This window comes from Balaenoptera borealis (genome assembly GCF_965194805.1).
Source record: "Balaenoptera borealis genome assembly, chromosome: 8".
NCBI lineage: Eukaryota > Metazoa > Chordata > Mammalia > Artiodactyla > Balaenopteridae > Balaenoptera > Balaenoptera borealis.
Window position 1 is genome coordinate 38,680,173 of NC_138865.1, and position 23,681 is coordinate 38,703,853.

Below are 23,681 nucleotides of genomic sequence, written 5' to 3' on the forward strand. Positions count from 1 at the left end.
GTACTATAGTCATTTTCACAATATTGATTCTTCCAATCCAAGAACATGGTATATCTCTCCATCTGTTGATATCATCTTTAATTTCTTCCATCAGTGTCTTATAGTTTTCTGCATACAGGTCTTTTGTCTCCCTAGGTAGGTTTATTCCTAGGTATTTTCTTCTTTTTGTTGCAATGGTAAATGGGAGTGTTTCCTTAATTTCTCTTTCAGATTTTTCATCATTAGTGTATAGGGATGCAAGAGATTTCTGTGCATTAATTTTGTATCCTACAACTTTATTGATTAGCTCTAGTAGTTTTCTGGTGGCATCTTTAGGATTCTCTACGTATAGTATCATGTCATCTGCAAACAGTGACAGTTATACTTCTTTTTTTCCAATTTGTATTCCTTTCATTTCTTTTTCTTCTCTGATTTCTGTGGCTAGGACTTCCAAAACTATCTTGAATAATAGTGGTGAGAGTGGACATCCTTGTCTTGTTCCTGATCATAGAGGAAATGCTTTCAGTTTTTCACCATTGAGAATGATGTTTGCTGTGGGTTTGTCGTATATGGCCTTTATTATGTTGAGGTAGGTTCCCTCTATGCCCACTTTCTGGAGAGTTTTTACCATAAATGGGTGCTGAATTTTGTCAAAAGCTTTTTCTGCATCTATTGAGTTGATATGGTTTTTCTTCTTCAATTTGTTAATATGGTGTATCACATTGATTGATTTGCATATATTGAAGAATCCTTGCATCCCTGGGATAAATCCCACTTGATCATGGTGTATGATCCTTTTAATGTGTTGTTGGATTCTATTTACTAGTATTTTGTTGAGGATTTTTGCATCTATATTCATCAGTGATATTGGTCTGTAATTTTCCTTTTTTGTAATATCTTTGTCTAGTTTTGGTATCAGAGTGATGATGACCTCATAGAATGCGTTTGGGAGTGTTCCTTCCTCTGCAATTTTTTGGAAGAGTTTGAGAAGGATGGGTGTTAGCTCTTCTCTAAATGTTTGATAAAATTTACCTGTGAAGCCATCTGGTCCTGGACTTTTGTTTGTTGGAAGATTTTTAATCACAGTTTCAATTTCATAACTTGTGATTGGTCTGTTCATATTTTCTATTTCTTCCTGGTTCAGTCTTGGAAGGTTATACCTTTCTACGAATTTGTCCATTTCTTCCAGGTTGTCCATTTTATTGGCATCGGGTTGCTTGTAGAAGTCTCTTAGGATGCTTTGTATTTCTGTGGTGTCTGTTGTAACTTCTCCTTTTTCATTTTTAATTTTACTGATTTGAGTCCTCTCCCTCTTTTTCTTGATGAGTCTGGCTAACGGTTTATCAATTTTGTTTATCTTCTCAAAGAACCAGCTTTTAGTTTTATTGATCTTTGCTATGGTTTTCTTTGTTTCTATTTCATTTATTTCTGCTCTGATCTTTACGATTTCTTTCCTTCTGCTAACTTTGGGTTTTGTTTGTTCTTCTTTCCCTAGTTCCTTTAGGTGTAAGGTTAGATTGTTTATGTGAGATTTTTCTTGTTTCTTGAGGTAGGCTTGTATAGCTATAAACTTCCCTCTTAGAACTGCTTTAGCTGCATCCCATAGATTTTGGATCATCGTGTTTTCATTGTCGTTTGTCTCTAGGTATTTTTTGATTTCCTCTTTAATTTCTTCAGTGATCTCTTGGTTGTTTAGTAACGTATTGTTTAGCCTCCATGTGTTTGTGTTTTTTACGTTATTTTCCCTGTAGTTGATTTCTAATCTCATAGCGTTGTGGTCAGAAAAGATGATTGATATGATTTCAGTTTTCTTAAATTTACTGAGGCTTGATTTGTGACCCAAGATGTGATCTATCCTGGAGAATGCTCCGTGTGCACTTGAGAAGAAAGTCTAATCTGCTGTTTTGGGATGGAATGTCCTATATATATCAATTAAATCTCTCTGGTCTATTGTGTCATTTAAAGCTTCTGTTTCCTAATTTATTTTCATTTTGGATGATCTGTCCATTGGTGTAAGTGAGGTGTTAAAGTCCCCCACTATTATTGTATTACTGTCTATTTCCTCTTTTATAGCTGTTAGCAGTTGCCTTATGTATAGAGGTACTCCTATGTTGGGTGCGTATATATATTTATAATTGTTATATCTTCTTCTTGGATTGATCCCTTGATCATTATGTAGTGTCCTTCCTTGTCTCTTGTAACATTCTTTGTTTTAAAGTCTATTTTATCTGATATGAGTATAGCTACTCCAGCTTCCTTTTGATTTCCATGTGCATGGAATATCTTTTTCCATCCCCTCACTTTCAGTCTGTATGTGTCCCTCGGTCTGAAGTGGGTCTCTTGTAGACAGCATATATATGGGTCCTGTTTTTGTATCCATTCAGCAAGCCTGTGTCTTTTGGTTGGAGCATTTAATCCATTCATGTTTAAGGTAATTACCCATATGTATGTTCCTATGACCATTTTCTTAATTGTTACAGGCTTGTTTATGTAGGTCCTTTTCTTCTCTTGTGTTTCCCACTTAGAGAAGTTCCTTTAGCATTTGTTGTAGAGCTGGTTTGGTGGTGCTGAATTCTCTTAGCTTTTGCTTGTCTGTAAAGCTTTTGATTTCTCCATCGAATCTGAATGAGATCCTTGCTGGGTAGAGTAATCTTGGTTGTTGGTTCTTCCCTTTCATTACTTTAAGTATATCATGGCACTCCCTTTTGGCTTGTAGAGTTTCTGCTGAGAAATCAGCTCTTAACCTTATGGGAGTTCCCTTGTATGTTAATTGTTGTTTTTCCCTTGCTGCTTTCAGTAAGTTTTCTTTGTCTTTAATTTTTACCAATTTGATTACTATGTGTCTACGCGTGTTTCTCCTTGCGTTTATCCTGTATGGGACTCTCTGCGTTTCTTGTACTTTGGTGGCTATTTCCTTTCCCACATTAGGGAAGTTTTCGACTATGATCTGTTCAAATATTTTCTTGGGTCCTTTCTCTCTCTCGTCTCCTTCTGGGACCCCTATAATGCGAATGTTGTTGCATTTAATGTTGTCTCAGAGGCCTCTTAGGCTGTCTTCATTTCTTTTCACTGTTTTTTCTTTATTCTGTTCCGCACTGGTGAATTCCCCCAGTTTGTCTTCCAGGTCACTTATCCGTTCTTCTGCCTCAGTTATTCTGCTATTGATTCCTTCTAATGTAGTTTTCATTTCAGTTATTGTATTGTTCATCTCTGTTTGTTCTTTAATTCTTCCAGATCTTTGTTAAACATTTCTTGCATCTTCTCTATCTTTGCCTCCATTCTTTTTCTGAGGTCCTGGATCTTCACTATCATTATTCTGAATTCTTTTTCTGGAAGGTTGCCTATCTCCATTTATTTGTTTTTCTGGGGTTTTATCTTGTTTCTTCATCTGGTACATAGCCGTTGCCTTTTCATCTCATTTAGCTTTTTGTGAATGTGGTTTTTGTTCCATAGCCTGCAGGATTGTAGTTCTTCTTGCTTCTGCTGTCTGCCCTCTGATGGATGAGCCTATCTAAGAGGCTTGTGCAGGTTTCCTGATAGGAGGGACTGGTGGTGGGTAGAGGTGGGTGTTGCTCTGGTGGGCAGAGCTCAGTAAAAGTTTAATCAGCTTGTCTGCTGATGGGTGGGGCTGGGTTCCCCCTCTGTTGGTTGTTTGGCCTGGGGCGACCCAACACTGGAGCCTACCTGGGCTCTTTGGTGGGGCTAATGTTGGACTCTGGGAAGGCTCTCGCCAAGGAGTACGTCCCAGAACTTCTGCTGCCAGTGTCCTTGTCCCCACGGTGAGCCACAGCCACCCCCCGCCTCTGCAGGAGACCCTCCAACACTAGCAGGTAGGTCTGGTTCAGTCTCCTATGGGGTCACTGCTCCTTCCCCTAGGTCCCCATGCACACACTACTTTGTGTGTGCCCTCCAAGAGTGGAGTCTCTGTTTCCCCCAGTCCTGTCGAAGACCTGCAATCAAATCCCGCTGGCCTTCAAAGTTTGATTCTCTAGGAATTCCTGCTCCCGTTGCCGGACCCCCAGGTTGGGAAGCCTGACGTGGGGCTCAGAACCTTCACTCCAGTGGGTGGACTTCTGTGGTATAAGTGTTCTCCAGTTTGTGAGTCACCCACCCAGCAGTTATGGGATTTGATTTTATTGTGATTGTGCCCCTCTTACCATCGCATCGTGGCTTCTCCTTTGTGTTTGGATCTGGGGTATCTTTTTTGGTGAATTCCAGTGTCTTCCTGTCGATGATTGTTTAGCAGTTAATTGTGATTCTGGTGTTGTCACAAGAGGGAGTGAGAGCATGTCCTTCTATTCCACCATCTTGAACCAATCCCCCAATTTTAACTTTGTGTTTACATTTGAAACTTATTTTTTCCAATCTTTAACGTATTGACTCATTCATAGTTTTGGTCCATATTTTGATTTAAAAATTTATTTTAAGAAATTATGGTATAATATATATAACATAAAGTTTAGCGTTTTAATCTTTTTTTTAAAATAAATTATTTTATTTTATTTATTTATGTTTTGGCTGCGTTGGGTCTTCATTGCTGCACGCGGGCTTTCCTCTGGTTGTGGTGAGCGGGGTCTACTCTTCATTTTGGTGCAGAGGCTTCTCATTGTGGTGGCTTCTCTTGTTCGGAGCATGGTCTCTAGGCGCGCCGGCTTCAGTAGTTGTGGCACCAGGCTCAGTAGTTGTGGATTTGCGGGCTCTAGAACACAGGCTCAGTAGTTGCAGCGAATGGGCTTAGTTGCTGCGTGGCATGTGGGATCTTCCCGGCCTAGTGCTCGAACCCGTGTCTCCTGCATTGGTAGGCGGATTCTTAAGCACTGCGCCACCAGGGAAGCCCTTAATCATTTTTAATATATGGTTCAGTGGCATTAAGTAATTCACATTGTTGTGCATCCATTATTACCATCCATCTCTAGAACTTTTCATCTTGCAAAACTAAAACTCTTGTTCCATTAAATAATAACTGCCCATTTCTTCCCCTCCCACCTGCCCCTGGCAACTACCATTTTGTTTTTTCTCTCTCTGAATTAGACTACTTTATCTACATTATATGAATGGAATCATGCAGTATTTGCTCTTTTGTGATTGACTTATTTCTTTTAGTACGGTATCTTCAAGGTTCATCTACACTGTAGCATGTGTCAGAATTTTTTTCCTTTTTAAGGCTGACTAACATTCCATTGTATGTATATACCATATTTGTTAATTTTTTTGTTTTTTCATCCATTGATAGATCCTTGTGTTGCTTCTACCTTTTGGCTGTTGTGAATAATGCTGCTGCTGTGTAGATGGGTGTGCATATATTTCTTTGAGACCCTGCTTTTAGTTCTTTTGGGTACATACTCAGAAGTGGAATTGCTGGGTCATATGGTAATTCTATTATTAATTTTTTGAGGAATGACCATACTGTTTCCATCACGGCTGCATCATTTTACATTCACACCAACACCAACATTGAACAAGGGTTCCAATTTCTTTACATCCTTGTCAACACTTGTTATTTTCTCTGTGTGGGTTTTTTTGTGTTTTGTTTTTTTTTGGATAGTAGCCATCCTGTTGGGTGTTAGGTGATATCTCATTGTGCTTTTGATTTACATTTATGCTGCTGAATTCAGTTTGCTGGTATTTTGTGGGGGATTTTTTGGATCTGTGTTCAAAGGGGTATTGGTCTGTAGTTTTCTTGTAATGTCTGTGTGGCTTTGGTATCAGGGTGATGCTGGCCTCATAGAATGAGTTAGGAAGTGTTCCCTCCACTTCAGTTTTTTGAAGAATTTGAGGAGCATTGATATTCTTTAAATGTTTGGTACATTTCACTAGTGAAGCCATTAGGTTTGGGGCTTTTCTTTGTTGGGAGATTTTTGATTACTGACTCAATCTCCTTAATAATTATGGGTCTATTCAGATTTTCTATTTCTTTGTGACTTAATAGGTTTCTAGAAATTTGTCAGTTTTACCTAGGTTTTCCACTTTGTTGGTGCACAGTTGTTCACAGTACTCTCATAAAATCTTTTTTATTTCTGTGGAATCAGTAATGTCTGCACTTTCTGATTAGTAATTTGCTTCTTTTTTCTTAATCTTGCTAAAGTTTCGTCAATTTTGTTAATTTTTTGAAGAATCAACTTTTGTTTTTGTTGGTTTTTCTGTATTATTTTTCTATTCACTATTTCATTTATCTCTGCCCTAGTCTTTATTATTTTCTTCTTTCTGCTAGCTTTGGGTTTCAGCTTTTTCTAGTTTCTTAAATTGTAAAGTTAAGTTGTTGATTTGAGATCTTTCTTATTTTTTAATATGTGTTTATAGCTATAAATTTCCCCCTTAGCACTACTTTCACCGCATCTAATAAATTTTGGTATGTTGTGTTTTTTGTTTTCATTTGTCTTTTAAGTATTTCTAATTTCCCTTAGGATTTCTACTTTGACCCATTGGTTGTTTAAGAGCATATTGTTTAATTTCCACAAATTTGTGAATTTTCTAATTTTTCTTTTACTGATTTCTAAATTCATTCTGTTGTAGTTAGGAAAAATACTTTGTATGATTATCTGTCTTTAAAACTCTATTGAGACATAATTTGTGGCCTGATATATCATGTATTCTGGAGAATGTCCCACTTGTACTTGAGAAGAATGTATAATCTGTTGTTAGGTAGAATGTTCTGTATATGTCTGTTATCTCTAGTTGGTTAATTGTGTTGTTCATGTTCTCTATTTCCTTACTTATCTTCCATCTGGTTGTTCTATCCATTATTGAGAGTAGGGTGTTGAAACTGCCAACTATTATTATAGAACTGTCTATTTTCCCCTTTAATTCTGTCAGTTTTTACTTCATATATTTTGATAGTCTGTTATTAGATGAATGTTTATAATTGTTATATCTTCTTGTTCTCTTGAGCCTTTTATTAATATATAGTGTTCTTCTTTGTATTTTATAACCTCCTTTGATTTAAAGTCTATTTTGTCTGGTATTAGTACAGCCACCCGTGCTGTCTTTTGGTTACTATTTGCATGTCATATCTTTTTCCATCCTTTCACTTTCAACTCATTTGTACCTTTGTATCTAAAGTAAGTCTCTTGTAGAGAACATATAGTTGGATTATGTTTTTAAAATCCATTTTTGTCAATGTCTATTGGAGAGTTTAATCCATTTACATCTAAAGTAATTATTCGTAAGGAGGAACTTTTGTCCTTTTGCTATTAGTTTCTTATATGCCTGATAGCTTTTTGAGTTCCTCATGTTCTGTATATTTTGATTCCTATTGTGATATTAGTGGGAGGTGACTTAGGGCTGGGGTACTTTCCTTAAAACAAACAAAGAAACAAACAAAACTTAAACCATTTTAATGGGTTAGAGTCATAGGTTAGAGGCAAGGAAAATATGTGTTTCAAGGTAAGAATTTTAATTTCTTCCATCACCTATATGGATTTAGGAATTTTGGCATTTGTTTAAGAATAAAAATAGTCAGTTGGAAGCAGTGTTGGGTGGAAGAGTTATTTTAAATAAACTATTTAATTAAATTGAAGTGTAGTTGGATTCTGCTCCTCCAACAATAAGACCCTATTATTTGTAGTATAATTAAAACATCACATAGCAGAACAAATTAGACCTTTGTAAATGTCAGAGCATCTTTTGTGGAGTAGTGTGTGAACCAACCAAATGCTTGTGTTTTTAATGAGGATGCATAATGAAGAAAGGTAAAAGGTATAACCTTCTTATAGGTTTACTGTTATCCACATTTTTTGATAAAATTAATGACAGTAATATAGGTGAAATAAATTTGCCTGTTTGCAGATCAGGTTAAAACATTAGTAAACTAATCATAAAATGTCATATGTTTAATGTAACTGGATGAAAATGTATACCTTAATATTGTAATTTAGAGTAGGTTAATAAACACAGATCATGTCCAATGTATATATTTCTCTCTTAATTTAGATGATAATAATCTCTATCTGCCTATTGCTGGGAATGTTACTCTTCTTTCCTTTAGACGATAGATGTTATTTATCTCTTTTCTTTAAAGTTTCTTTTTCCTTTAATAAGGGAAAGGGGTATAAGCATATTCTTTGGGATCTTATTAAATAATCAGGATTTACAATTTTCCATCACATTGACATAGCTGGTGTGGGGGAATAGTAGCTCACTTATATTCTTGAAAAATGGTTTCTTCCTTTTAGATGATGAAACAATAAGGGAGAGCTGAAAAAAGCTCTTTTCAGCATACTTGTTTTCCCATTCCCCATGGTAGGACCAGCTACCCAGATTTTCTTTAACTACAGTCTTTTCCTAGTTGCCCACAACCATTCCAACAAGAACAATTATCTGGTATTTAACAGCAAAGGTTATTATTATTGATTAGAACAGTGTTTCTCAAACGTTTTTAAATAGTGGAAGTTTTTTGTCTAATGATACCTTGTGGGGAGACCCATTAGTAAACAGATGAGAGTAAATTAGTGAAGTTGTTCTGGCTGAATGGGAACTGGACCAAGTTGTTTAAGCAAGTCAAGTCAAAGGGAATCATATTTCCTCAGATTGTTTTTTAGAGATTTAGATGGGGCTTTGGAGTGTGAACAGTATATGGTTCTTGGCGTTTTTTCTTTTGTAGCAGTTTGACTTGAAATAAATTTAAAATCACGTGTATTTGAAGTCTTTATATATTTCGAATATACAGCTTTACCTTTGCTGTGTGTCAGAATTTCTTCTGTGGCTTGTTTGTGGAATGAAAATTAGGACAGCTTACACGTATGAAATACTGATGCCTTATGTGTGTGTGCCTGTTTATTGACTTGGCTGATGAGCTTGATTCCAGGGTTAAGCCAGTGAGAACTGAGGGTTTCAGTTTTTAGATTCTCTAGGCCTGGAACTAGTTCTAGTTGAGAGCAAAAGATCAGGAAAATCTCAAAAATTCAGAAGATCCAAACCTTTGTACTTTTGAGCTGGAATATACAAAATTGTTTACTTTTCCTTAGGTGTGGGCTAGCTTGAGCTAGTTTATTTGCTTGTATGATTTTCTGCTAAGGCCAGATTTCCACATTTAATTCCAGTGTAAGCCACATTTAAATATATAAAAATCAATTTATACAGACTCTTCCCCCAACTGGGGGAGGTGTATACTGTAGATTTTTATGTGACAGCATAGTGCAGCTTTTTTTCCCCCCAAACCTCTTTTGGGTAAATAACTCAGAATACATATTCCCAAGAGCCAGGTGGGTCTGTAGTTTTGCTTTTGTGTAAAGGGTATTGTATTCTATCAAGAGAAGCAGGCACTGAGGTACAGAAGGATTTAAGTCTCTAATCCTAATTTAGGAATGGTTGAATTATGAAAGTACCTGCAGAGATTAAGCCTTTTTTTTTAAATAGTTGTATTGAGATATAACTCACATACCATACAATTTCACCAGTTAAAGTATGCAATTCAGTGGATTTTAGTACATTCACAGAGTTGTGTAAACATCACCACAGTCAGTTTTAGAAAGAACATTTTCATTACCCCTCAAAGAAGCCCCACACCCTTTTAGCCTCTGCCCACACAGCCATCCCCATCTCTCCTAGTCCTAGGTAACCACTAATTTACTTTCTGTCTCTATAGATTTAGCTATCCTGGATATTTCATATAAATGGAATGATATAATTATGTGGTCTTTCTTGATTGGCTTCTTCCACTTAACATAATATTTTTAAGATTCATCCAGGTAGCACATATAAGTACTTTGTTTCTTTTTGTCACTGAATAATATTACATTGTATGGATATACCACATTTTATTTATCCATTCGTAAGTCGATGGGCATTTGGGTTGTTTCCACTTCTTGGTTTTTATGAATAATGCCGCTATAAACATTTTTGTACAGGTTTTTGTATGGATATAACTTTTCATTTCTTTGGGTATGTACCAAGAGATGGAATAGCTGAGTCATTATGGCCACTTTATGTTTAGCTTTTTGAGGAACTGCTAGACTGTTTTCAAAGCAGCTGTATCATTTTACTTTCCCATCAGCAATGTATAATAAGGGTTCTAGTTTCTCCATATCCTTGTTAACACTTGTTATTATCTGTGTTTTTTATTATAGATATTTTAGTAGGTGTGAAGTGGTATCTCACTGTAGACTAATTTTTTAAAATAGTGGTTAGGCATTACAGGAATGGTAGTACTCTAAGATGAAGTTAATATTACAATTAAACTATTTAATAGCCTGACCTGGGAATATAATCTTCAGTAGCCATTCTTAACCCTGGCTATGTATAATTAGTATCACTTCCTAATTAAAAAAAATGATGTTATGAATATTGTAAAATCCTTCCACCCACCCCACCCCTAAAAATTCTTTATTCAAAGAGAAAACAGTGAAGACTTAATTATAGAGAACAGAATCCACTTGATGTAACTTAAGCAGAGAGGATTTATTTACCATGGGGTACTAAAGAGCTTAAAAAATTGTTGTGATATATCAGTCTGGGTCCGATCAGGAGATAGAAGCCACATAGTAATTTAACAGGGAAAGAGTAGTATAAAGAATTATTGACTACACTTGATCTTAGCCAAAAGGCTGAGAAGTGGTGCTGGGAAAACTGGACAGCTACATGTAAAAAAAATAAAATTAGAACATTCTCTAACACCATACACAAAAATAAACTCCAAATGGATCAAAGACCTAAGTGTAAGGGCAGACACTATAAAACTCTTAGAGGAAAACATAGGCAGAACACTCTTTGACATAAATCACAGCAGTATCTTTTTTGATCTGATCAGGGTCAGGTAGTAGCTATCTTGTACAATTTAGGACAGTCGATCCCTTCTAGAGTAATGAAAAATAAAAACAAAAATAAACAAATGGGACCTAATTAAACTTAAAAGTGTCTGCACAGCAAAGGAAACCATAAACAAAATGAAAAGACAAGCCACAGAATGGGAGAAAATATTTGCAAATGAAGCGACCGACAAGGGATTAATCTCCAAAATATACAAACAGCTCATGTAGCTCTATGTCAAAAAAAACCCCCAAAACCAAAAAGCAAAACAAAACAAAAAAATCAAAAAATGGGAAGAAGATCTGAATAGACATTTCTCCAAAGAAAACATACAGATGGCCAAAAAGCACATGAAAAGATGCTTAACATCACTAATTATCAGAGAAATGCAAATCAAAACTACAATGAGATATCACCTCACACTGGTCAGAATGGCCATCATCAAAAAGTCTACAAACAATAATTGCTCTAGAGAGTATGGAGGAAAAGCAACTCTCCTACACTGTTGGCGGGAATGTAAATTGGTACAACCGCTATGAAGAACAGTATGGAGGTTCCTTAAAAAGCTGAAAATAGAACTACCATATGATCCAGCAATCCCACTCCTGGGCATATATCTGGAGAAAACCATAATCTGAAAGGATACATGCACCCCAGTGTTCACTGCAGCACTGTTTACAATAGCCAAGACATGGAAGCAACCTACATGTCCATTGATAGAGGATTGGATAAAGAAGATGTGGTACGTATATATAATGGAATATTGCTCAGCCATAAAAAAGAATGAAATAATGCCATTTACAGCAACATGGGTGGACCTAGCAATTATCATACTAGGTGAAGTAAGTCAGACAAAGACAAATATATGATATTGCTTATATGTGGAATCTAAAAAAAGTACAAATGAACTTATTTATAAAACAGAAATAGAGTCACAGATATAGAAAACAAATTTATGGTTACCGGGGGGGAAAGGGAGGGAGGGATAAATTGGGAGATTGGGATTGACATATGTACACTACTATATATAAAATAGATAACTAATAAGGACCTACTGTATAGCACAGGGAATTCTACTCAGTACTCTCTAATGACCTATATGGGAAAAGAATCTAAAAAAGAATGGATATATTTATATGTATAACTGATTCACTTTGCCATACAGCAGAAAGTAACACAACATTGTAAATCAACTATACTCCAACAAAAATTAAAAAAAAGAATTACTGACTGTAACAGGGGATTGGAGCAATATGGGATTTACCAGTAAGAAGTCAAGGTAATGCTAAAGAATATAGGAATAGCTGATATAAAGAGCAGTTTCTAACCCCAGGGCTCACTGACATCTATCCTTGGTTAGGTAGGGCACGTTCAAGTCAAGTAGGTAAGGTGTGGCACTAGGAGAATTTGCTGGATATGTGCCCTCTTGGGTACCAGGGAAAGCGTTCCTGGGGAGGTGACTCACCAGCGGCACTCTGCTACAAAACTGCCTAACCTCCTGTTGGAGAAGCTGCACTGCTGCAGGAATCTGGTGCTGGAGAAACCATCCTTGTCGGGGTGGGTCCTGGAGAAGCCTTGCCTGCTGCAGCCAAGTGAGCACATTGGAACCACGAAACAGAATCTTTTTCCCCTACAGTGTCTTTCCAGTGCTCTCTTGACAAAGCTTAATATCATGTCAGTTGGCAAAGAAATTGGTATTTTAAGTACATAAATCCATTTTCACAGTACAGGCAAAAAGGGTGAATTTGGAGAGGAGGGGGAATGAATCAATATCTAGCACAGGTATTAAGTGGTTTACAGAATTGTTTAGACATCTAAAGAAAGAGACTCTTGATTGAGCTTCAAAGGAACAACCTCCAAAACCTCTGCACAGAACTGAGAAGCACAGGGAGTTATTGTCTTTTTTTGACTAAGAGGCCTCCTGTCTAATTGTGAAATTGCCTCTAGATCTTTACTGCTGTTTTAAAATCAGGAAAATGTTGTGGTCAGGAGGCCATGGTGCTCAGGAATCTCCTGCTATACTTAACCAGCTCTAGAACCACACTGGACCTGTTCTGGTCTGTACCAGCCCTGCCTACAAGAGACTAGACTAGCCTTTCTCAATTTTTATACCCTGGAGGATCCATGAAATAATTTTCAGGTCTCAGGTTACAGGTGTGATATTAGTGTAAACAGAAAGTTTAGATATAGTAATTGTCTGACCACCTCCTATTCACCTCCCTTCACCTGATTGGTGAAAGAGAGATCTCCTGTCCTAAATTGTACAAGATGGCTGCTACCTGACCCTGATCAGATGAGACAGTAATTGTTTAGTTACATGTACTCACAACCTATGGGAATGGTACTTGGGAGTAGAGTAAACTAGCCAAATTGTCTATGGGAGATTGGCTTTGGAGTAACAAAAGGATGAAGTACTCCCCGCAACTCTCCACCCCCGTGGGAGGATGTGATTAGTTTGTTTGAATAATTCTGAGGACTGGCAGGGAACTGAAACTAGTTGGGTTGAGGACTGAGTGGAGTGCAACTGATTCAGCTGATAGTGGACTGAGCTGGGTGAGGAGTCTTTCCTGTTGGCTATGGTGAGGGTGGGAGAACTCTCATTAGGCCTCTGGGGCCCTGTGAGGCTCAAAGCTGTCAGAACAGCACTTGAAATTTTAGGCCTTACAATACAGTACTCCAGTAATGATTGCTAATGCTTTTTTGATAGAGAATGATATTTTTCTGTGCCTCTATATATTTTGGCCATCTAATTAGTCTATTCTTTTGTATGGATCTCCATCTGCACACAGGATATAAACTCTTATGTGAGTTAGTAATGCAGGTAGAAAAAAGTTTTTCCTTTTCCTAAAATTTCCCACTGTATTTTTGTACTTTATCCAAGTAGGCCTAGGAGTCTTACAGATTTTTACTATACAAGATATCAATAGCATGGCTTGTGGTATATGGCTTGTACAAGAGTAATTTTATTTTTCTTTATTTAATGCAAATAAAGACTTTAACCCACCTTACTTGAAAAATAACCAGGTAGTTAAACTTAGCTTACTGTTCTGGAGACTAATCTCTTTCCTTTTTGTGATTTTTAAAAACACATATGGTGATGATAATAAATTTCTGTTAAATAACTGGCTTAAGCTAAAATGGGATTCAATTTTTTTGAAAAGTAGCCTTGGTAGACTTAGTTTAAAAAAATATTGTAAGCTGAGTTTTAAAAAAATTATCTTTTTATTGTGGTAAAATATATTTAACATAAAATTTGCCATTTTAACCATTTTTAAGCTTATAATTCAGTAGCATTAATTACTTTCACGATGTTATACAACAGTCATCACTATCTAATTTCCAAAATTTGTCATCACCCCAAACAGATACTCTGCAACCATTAAGCAGTGACTCCCCATTCACCCTTGCCACCAGCCCCCAGTAAACTAATCTACTTTATATCTCTATGAATTTGCCTGTTATAGATATTTTATATAAGTGGAAGCATACAATATTTGTTGTTTTGTTTCTGACTTATTTCACTTAGCATAATGTTTTCAAGGTTCATTCATACTGTAGCATGTGTTAGAACTTTATTCCTTTTAATGGCTAAATAACATTCCATTTTGTGTATATACCACATTTTCTACATTCATCTTTCAGTAGACACTTAGGTTGTTTTTATGTTTTGGTGTTGTGAAGAATGCTATGTACGTTGACGTACAATTATCTGTTTGAGTCTCTGTTTTCAATTCTTGTGGGTATATACCTACGAGTAGAATTGCAGGGTCATATGGTAATTCTTTTTGAGGAACCGCCAAACTGTTTTCCATGGTGGTTGCACCATTTTACATTCCCACCAGCAATGTGTGAGGGTTTCAATTTATCCACATTCTTTTATTTTTTAAATTTATTTATTTATTTACTTATTTTTGGCTGCATTGGGTCTTCATTGCTGTGCCCAGGCTTTCTCTAGTTGTGGCAAGCAGGGGCTACACTTCGTTGTGGTGTGCGGGCTTCTCATTGCAGTGGCTTCTCTTGTTGCAGAGCATGGGCTCTAGGTGTGCAGGCTTCAGTAGTTGTGGCTTGCCGGCTTCAGTAGTTGTGGCACGTGGGTTCTAGAGCGCAGGCTCAGTAGTTGTGGCGCATGGGCTTAGTTGCTCCATGGCATGTGGGATCTTCCCGGACCAGGGATTGAACCCGTGTCCCCTGCATTGTCAGACTCTCAACCACTGCGCCACCAGGGAAGTCCCTGGATATTAAACCCTTATGAGATGTATGATTTGCAAATATTTTCTCCCATTCTGTATGTTGTCTTTTCACTTTCTTGACAATGTCCTTAGATGCACAGAAGTTTTTAATTTTGAAGTTCAATTTATTTATTTATTTTTTGTTCCTAATGCTTTTGTTGCCATAACTTAGAATCCATCACCAAATTCAAGGTCATACAGATTTACTCCCATGTTTTCTTTTAAGAGTTTTAGTGCTTATATTTAGGTCGTTGATTCATTTTGAGTTAATATTTATATATGGCGTGAGTGGGTGTTCAAATTCTTTCTTTTGCATGTGGAAATCCAGTTGTCCCAGCAATAGAAGAGACTGTTCTTTCATTATGGAATGGACTTGACACCCTTGTCAGTAATCAATAGGCCATAAATGTATGTGTTTATTTCTAGACTTGCAGTTCCATTCCATTGGTCTCTTTGTCTATCTTTTTGCCGGTACCACTGTAAACTGATTTTAACTAGTGTTTACTACAAACATGAAAATTATTGACAGTGCAGATATTTGCTATCTAAAAACCATAAGCCAAAGTAATAGTAATAAAAATATAGCCCATTAGAATTTATACCAGAATTTGATAAAAACAAACTCTTTTTTTCCTGACTGACATGATGAGGCTCAAATATAGGTCCAGGAATTACAAATGAGTATATATATGTGTGTTGATCACTTGATATTTTATCAAAAGGTTTTATACAATAAACTTATTAGTTTTTAAGACTAAAAATAGTGAAGTTATGTCTTTCATATGAAACTTGTTTTTGTTTTCTTTGGTTGAACTTTAAATAACCATTCACAGATTTCATTTTCAACTGACATAAGATGATTTCCTACTTGCTCTTGATGCTTGTTAAACAAAAAATTCCATACACATATAATGAAATTGAAAGCTGGCAGCAAGATGTTCATTACCCTCTTATGATGTGCAGGACACTACTCTTTGATAGAAATCCAGCACTTTTTAGGGGCAGATCAGTAAATACCATCTTGGGTTCATAGTCAGACCGCAGTGTGCAAAATTCTTCCTCCTCAAAGTCAAGTTCTCAGCCTGCACAGATGATTCAGAGAAAGGGTCTCTCATTTCAGCCCTATACTTGTTGGAAAAGAAAGGGAAAATACTGTTCTATTTTATTTTTAAATTTTGTTCCCCTAGGTCAGCAAGACTTGGGATTTGCAGATATATCCTTTTTCCCTCTCAAGTCCAAGCAGCAATAAGAGCATCTTTTGATATCCTTTTGTCACTTGATCTTTTCCCCAAGAATCTTGTCACTTGAAGTCAAAATGCTTTCTTTAAAGTCTTGCAGAGAGTGGTTCATTTGTTTCATGTGATAACAAATCTTTGCTAAGTTGGCTAGTTTCAGTAGCCATTCTTCATCCTCTAAGCACTTAGCAGAATCTGGCCTACTGTGTTTGCAAAAGTACCCCTGCAGCTCACCATTCAGCTTGGATGTCCTGTTGAGAACTCTTCATCTGCTAAGCCCCCTGGACTTCTGCATGGAGCAGGAGATTTTTGTGCTCTTTGTCCAGGCTTTCACACAGCTCTTTAAACATTTTTGAGTAAACAGGTTTTTGTTTAATAAAGTCAATCATTTTTTGTAGCTTCAAATAGAACTTTTTCATTTCATCTCCCAGAGCTTTTGACACTAGCATTTCTCTGTGAAGAAAACACTGTGTTGAGAAGTCAGGTTTTTGATTTTTGGTTTTTTTTTCGGGGTGTCGGGAGAGTTTAAACAATAGTGGCACATCTTCACATGGAGCCAGCTGTTGGTGGGACATTTTCAGCACAGATGCCAACATAGTTCCTCCAAGAGGGACCTTTTGTTTCTAGACAGAGGACAAAACATTAAATATCCTGTCCTTTGCTGGCTTTGGGCAGCACTCTGTAGCAAAAAAAGGTTTTCTTGATTTCACCATTTTCAAATCTTATAAAATCTATAAATACATAATGTAATCTTATAAATATTACAGATGATGAACTCTGTTGGCTCATCAATCTGGTTAGAGAAACTTGTTTTCCTGTTATCATGTAGGTCTTTAACATCACATGACATGTCAATACATTGACTTACCTTACTGTTATTGTACTGTAGAACTTTAAAAATTTCTCTTACTGCATCTCATATAAACATTTCACTCAGCATAATTTTACATTCTGGCCGTATTAGGTTCTCAGCAACTGGGGTGGCTTTCCTTTTTCCGGTCAGTAAGGTCTACTACTATATAACTTGCTACCTCAGCCTTTTCATTATATGTAATTTTTTAAAGCAAAAGCTTTATTATGCTTATTTTGAGATCCCATTAATACCTTTAATGTGTCAAATGACTATAATTTGCAGCTGTGTCTTTTGAATACTGCTGGAGCCATTGCTGCACTTGAAACGTTGTTTTCCACAGACAACACAAAATGGAATAGGATATTCCATTGTATAAATCCATTGATAAGTAGTTTTCATTAGAAGGGTATGTTTTTTGTGTGTCTCTTGTTGCATTAATTTAGTGAAATGACTCGCATGATACAACTCTTCATTACTAATCTTACCAGAATTGTCCACTGACCTTCCTTTCACACCTCAGCCTCAAAAATTGCCACATTGGATTATCAGGCATATTTGTAAATTACAAATGTTAATGTGTGAGACATAAGGACATACCAAACAATTAAATGAGAAAATCACAAAAAGTCCAAACATTTCACAGTAGAAGTCCCTGGTAATTTATTTAGTCCACATTTTGGAATGTTCAGACCAATAACAAAGCATTAGGAGTGGGGGCAACTGGGTATAAAGTTTTTTTCATTAAAATTAAAATTTCCCTCCAGGTTTTCATTACACTTGTAGAGCTTATTTGCTCCTATAAGGCAGTTAGCAGTGCATGAGGGGAGATTAGGGGAGGCAATTTGAGAGGGAGAGGCTGATAGTCATTAGCCTATTATCTTCTCCCTGTGTCCTGCAGTCTTCAATTATCAAGGCCAACTCTAACCAAATGAACATGGTCCTACTGTGCACTATCACACACAGCTGATTTGTAACAAAATCATTAATTATGCTGCCATTGCTTGGTGCACAAAAATAGAAGAGAAGGAAAAAAGAACCCCCTGCCCCCAATCGTGAGCTCTCAAAGAATTCAGCTTGTGGACCCCACTTTGAGAAACCCTGGACTAGACTTTGGGACCTCTCCATACACTGCTGTAGAAGAACTAAGCACGTTTAAGTTGGTACTTACCTGTGGGATCAAGTGGCCTTTTTCTGACTTTCAGTCTAATAAATTTCATAAATGATGAAATTGAGGAAAACATCTGGAACCCTAGCTGCAGGAGAGTCTAGGAAATACTTTTTTTTTTTTTTGGAAAGCTTTCACGTTCCTGTAGTACAGGAAGGCATACTGGAGAGAAATTGGGATAGATATTGCGTGCCAATATATCTACGATATTGTTGGATTTTTAAAAATGAAGATTTCTTATTTGTGTAGTAAAATTTTCTCAAATTTTTGTTCATTCAGAAATTTATTTACCACCTGCAATGTGCTGGCACTGTTCTAGGTACTTGGGAGACAGTGAGCAAAACAAAGATTTCTGCCCTTATGGAACTTTAATTCCAGTGGAGAGAAATAGATAATAAATAGTGCACAGAGTTAAATTGTCTAGTTTACAAGGTGATTAAAAAGAGTCAAGTAAGTCACCACCAAGATATTAGATATTAAACTACGTGACTTATGTGGTTATATCAAGAACCTTGGGTTGCTGCTGCTTTCCTCAAAACCTTGAGGAAATGAAGGAACCCATTGTGGTTCTTTTGTAGTCACCAGTGGTGATAAGCTGCTAAGAGTCTGGGATGAATTAGAGTACAGGATTGATGTATGTGGTGTGATAGGGCCATATATTGAGCATTTATAAGTATATGGAAATAAACTGTTCCCTTAAAAATTTGTTTTGACACCTGTTCAATTATAATCAGTTATTGAGAGTACAATTTTCAATGTGTTCTGATACTTTTGAACCATCCTGTCATAGAAGGTGGTAAGTGCGCTGGGAAAAGACAAAAGTAAACTGAGGCAAGGGGCAGTGGGTATGCCGGGGTCTGGAAGTGATTTACAGTATTAAATAGGATGGTTGGGATAGGCTTTATTGAAAAGGTGATACTTGGGCAAGGGAAGTTTGGGAGTTGGTTGGTCATTGGGATATCTGGCAGAACATTCTGGGCAAAGGAAACAGGTTGGGTAAAGGTAGTAAGGCGAGAGTGAGCCTGGCATGTTGGTGGAAAGCAAGGAGGCCCAGCCAGTGTGTCTAGAGCAGTGTGAGGGAGAAGAGTTGTAGGTAGGAGATGAGGTTAGTGAGGGAAGGGCTGGGATATTCCCTTAGGGTCCCTAATGTCATTGAAATGGGCAGCATTGCTGGGCTTTGAGCAGAGTGCTGATAAGATTTATCTACGTTTTTTTTTCTCTTTTCTCCAAGTTTTTAAAAGGATCAGTCAGGATGTTTTGTTGAGAATAGACTGAAAGGAGACTAATAAGGGCAGTGGCCCAATCATGGTAGTAGACGTGGAGAAGTGATTGGAGTCTGGATATATTTTGAAAACAGAATTATCAGGAGTTCCTCATGGGTTGGATGTGGGGTGTAAAATAAAACAGGAGTCAAGAAGGCCGCTAAGGTTCTAGACTGAGCAATTGGAGAGAGAGAATTGTCTCTAACTACAGTTGGGGAAAGCTGAGGTTAGAGCACATTGGGAAGGGAAGGGAAAGTCAGATTAGTTTTATATATGTTGAGTTTGTGATATTATTAGAGAGCCAAGTGGAGATGTTGAGTAGTCATGAGACTGGATGAGATCACCAAGGAAGAGACTGGAGTTGAAAAGGACAAGAACTGAGCCCTGGGGCATTCTAGTAAAGGCAACTTAAGAAGGAGTGGCAGTGAGGTAGGCAGAAAACAAAATATGGCCATATAAATAAAGTATTTGCAAGAAGAGGGAGTGATCAGCTATATCAAATGCTCCTTCTTGGAAGTACTTTCTTTGGCCATACACAGTTGAAGCTATGTAACCATTAGTGTTTGTTAAATGAATGAATTTTGAGATTACAGTGATTTTCATCATCTTTTTAAAATTAATTATTCAAGTAGTATAAATCCATGCTTTCTAATATTTTAAATATATAGCAAAACATGGTAGTTACATAAATTACACATGTAATAAAATGACAGAACTAGAGAAACATGTTGTATGAATATCAAATTTCTGGCTTTGATACTGTGCTAGAGTTAGCATAAAATGTCATATAACTGTTGGGAGAAACAGAGAGGGAACACGGGACTTCTCTCTACTATCTTTGCAACTTCCTGTGAATTTATAATAATTTCAAAATAAGAAGGTAAAACAATATGGTGAAACATAAGAAATCAAAGATCTTTTTTCCACTATCACCTTGTTTTCCAGCCCCCTCTTCCACTCACCCCCATGCCCAGAGGTAACCACTGTTAAGCTCTGTTAAAGTGTCCATTTTTCCTAACCTCCTGAAATATTTTAAAATAAATATGAGGTAGGTCAGATCATAAAAGTGATTCAGATAGTGCTACAAACTGAATGTTGTGTCCCTAAAAATTTAGTTTTTGAAAACTAATGCCCAGTGCAGTAGTGTTTGGAGGTGGGCCTTTGGTAGGTGATTAGGTCATGAGGGTGGAGCTCTCATGAATGGGATTAGTGTTCCTATAAGACACCTAAGAGAAACCCCTGGCCCCTTCCCCCATGCCACAACACAGTGAGAAGATGGGGGTCTATGAACCACATAGCCAGTTCTCACCAGACACTGTAGCTGCCAGCACCTTGATCTTGGACTTTCCAGCCTCCCTTGCATAAGGTCTTAGCTTCTTTGTCCGTTTCTTGCTTTGTCACACTTGGTTGGCAAAGCCACAAAACTTCGTGAGATGCAACACTTCTGCTTCTAGGTTCCTGCTCTTTCTGTTACACCACACTGTAATGAACACAAACTGTCACAGCAAAAAGAAGGCTTTTCTTTTTCTCTGAAGTACTGTGGCATCAGGCTTCAGCAAGAAAAACTGACTGTAAGGGACATATTGGCTTAGTGAAATGCACTTTTTTTTCTTCTTTTGTATTTTCTTTGTATTTCTCTTAAGTAGTTGCTTGACTTAACATCCTTCTGTTGGCTCTATACAATGAAAATACAAACTAAATAACAATAGAAAAAATAATTAAAGCATTAAATTGTACAAATTACGAATCTGTTCCAAATATACTTACATTAAATACAATGCACATTTCAGTAGAGATCTACAGTGAATGACACTATACATTCCGGGAAGCTTCATGACATCTAGGAAAGGGCTAAGAGAATTTACATCCAATCACAGTTTGTGACGGATTTCTTATCACCAGTCTGCAAGCTACGCTGAGCACATCATTAGCATCACTTGTGCAGGGAACTGATTTTGTCTGGGAAAAAGGGAAGAAGCAAGCTCTAGGCTCAATTCTGAGTTCATTACAACTTCTCAGGAATAGCAGAGGCCTATTTAGTACAGTTTCAAAAAAGTAAATATGTTAAGGTAAGGAGGCAACCCTTTAGAACTTCAAACACATTTTCTTGCTGTATTTATGTAGAACTCTCCATCTACAGTGGACAGTTGTGAAGAGGTTCTTCCTCAGGACAACATGGTCACAGGACTTGGACAACCAGTGGGACTGAGAGGGAGCTTGATGACTGGGGAGGAGGGCTTCCTTTTAAGTTGGAGACAGACTTGTAACACAGCCTATGAGCCCTGTAGCCTTCTCCTCCTATCATCTGGCAGTTAACGCTTCGTGTAGTCTTCAACTTTATTCCCCAGGTCCTCCTTGTCCCACAGATGATGTTCTGCAGCTTCATGATTCAGTCGAGCATCAGAATTGAGAGGATCAGTAAACAGAGTTTAATCCCGAAACAACATCCTTCCATGTCCTCATGGGAGCCCAGCCGGTGCCATCAACCGAATGTTCTCTCAGTAAACTTAGACATATTTTACCAGTGATCCTGGTCAAGCATTTCACTTTGGGAGGCTGGAGTTACAGTTTGCTGAAAGCAGCGAAGCTTGTTTGGATCAGAAAAGTGCACTTTACATGTGCAACGTATTATAAATTAGCTTCATGTCCTGCAACCTCTTTAATAAGCAGCATGTCTCTCATAGAAGCCCTCCGAGCAGAGTCGGAGGCTATGGCTGATGTCCGGGGACCCTTTGAGACCCATCATCTCGCTTCAGTATGCTTGCCAACGTCAGTGTTACTGCTCTCTTTACCCTGGGCACCCGAGACAGGCGAGATGCGGCCCCTCACCTCCTGAGGTGGGCTTGCTGTTAATGTAGTTTTAGAGAAGGTCATACTGCTCAACAAGTAGAAGTAGCTTAATTAAGTTCTGTTTATGGCAGCAACAGCACTTTTGAAGACACACAAGATCCCCCCCCTTAATTAATTTGGAAATTGGAAAAAGTTACTTTGACTTTGTAGTCATTAAAAAAGTCAATTGTAAGAAAAAACAGCATTTAAAAAAATGTCTTATCTACCTTAAAAACAGCCTATGTAATTTTTGTACATAACCCTAAATACATGTTTCCTCTTTCATAATTGAGTTAATTAGAAAAATGAAAAAAAGTCATGTTTATTTTGTTAATGTAAAAGTTCTTTGTTGTTGAAGAACTACATCCAGAATATCTATATCTTCTAAATCTATTAAACAATTTGAAGTCTCTTTTTTTTGCATGTTTGTTTTCCTTTAAATGTAGCATTACTAAATATTGCATAAGAATGTAACTTGTTGAATTGGCAGTAATTTTTAAATTTCTTGTGTTGCCACAAAATTCTGCTTCATTAATAAGCATTGATATGTAAAATTAAAAGATATCCAGGGTTTTTTTTTTTTTGGGGGGGGGGTGAATAGTTGTAAAAGAAATCTGAAAAATTATAAAAATTGTGTGAATTGAGATTTAGGGTTTTAAACCCCTTCTCCCTCTTGTCCTTGCAGCCCAGGGTGGTAACTGCTTCCTGCAGCTCTTTATCTTGAGCCTCCCTAGGTTTCCTCTTTTGCTTGCTAGCCTTTCAACACCCATGTAACCAATTCCTATATTAGGTTCCTTCTATTAAAAAAAAAAAAAAGATTTAAGGTTTTAAATGTGTAATATGCACTTTCTGAAGATGAAACCTGTATTGCGGGAAAATATGCATAAGTATATTAAATGAGATGGTGTTTTAGAAGGTTTTTGCTCTGTCTAAACAATTTGTTTTTGATTAAGGTGTTTTCATATAGAAATAATTATACATATTAACCAGTATTGCACTGCTGTGTGAATGGTGGACAATACACTAATCACATGATGCTGTGATTGGTTTGAGTATTTTAGGGTGGAGTATTAGAACAGGAAGGATAATTTGAATTATCTAAAAAGAAATCTTGGCACTATATCATAAATTGTGTTATGTTAAATTTTTGCATTTTTGTAGCACTAGGATTTTTGATAACATTTTGCTGGCTGATTTTAGGTAATTTAATAGTCACACATTGCAGATTGAAGTGACCTTCCAGAAGCACATAAAACTCAAACATTCTCCTGTGGTTTCCAGTCTTATGTTGCCCATGATAAAACCTTTCAATTGTATGGCTTTTATGATATCTAATATATAGAAAACAGAATTGTGTGTTTAATATCATTAACTTTTTTTTTCTTT

At 36.9% G+C, this 23,681-nt stretch overlaps 1 protein-coding gene and 1 pseudogene across 2 annotated transcripts in view; one reads left to right on the plus strand and one right to left on the minus strand.

The window, feature by feature from the left end:
* AGTPBP1 (ATP/GTP binding carboxypeptidase 1) overlaps window positions 1-23,681 on the plus strand; it is a 170,935-nt gene that overhangs the window by 8,126 nt on the left and 139,128 nt on the right.
* LOC309633829 (NEDD8-conjugating enzyme UBE2F pseudogene) lies at window positions 2,531-23,065 on the minus strand (annotated as a pseudogene). The gene is made up of 2 exons: window positions 23,052-23,065; window positions 2,531-22,259 (listed from the first exon to the last, which is right to left on the minus strand). The product of its transcript is annotated as an NEDD8-conjugating enzyme UBE2F pseudogene (transcript).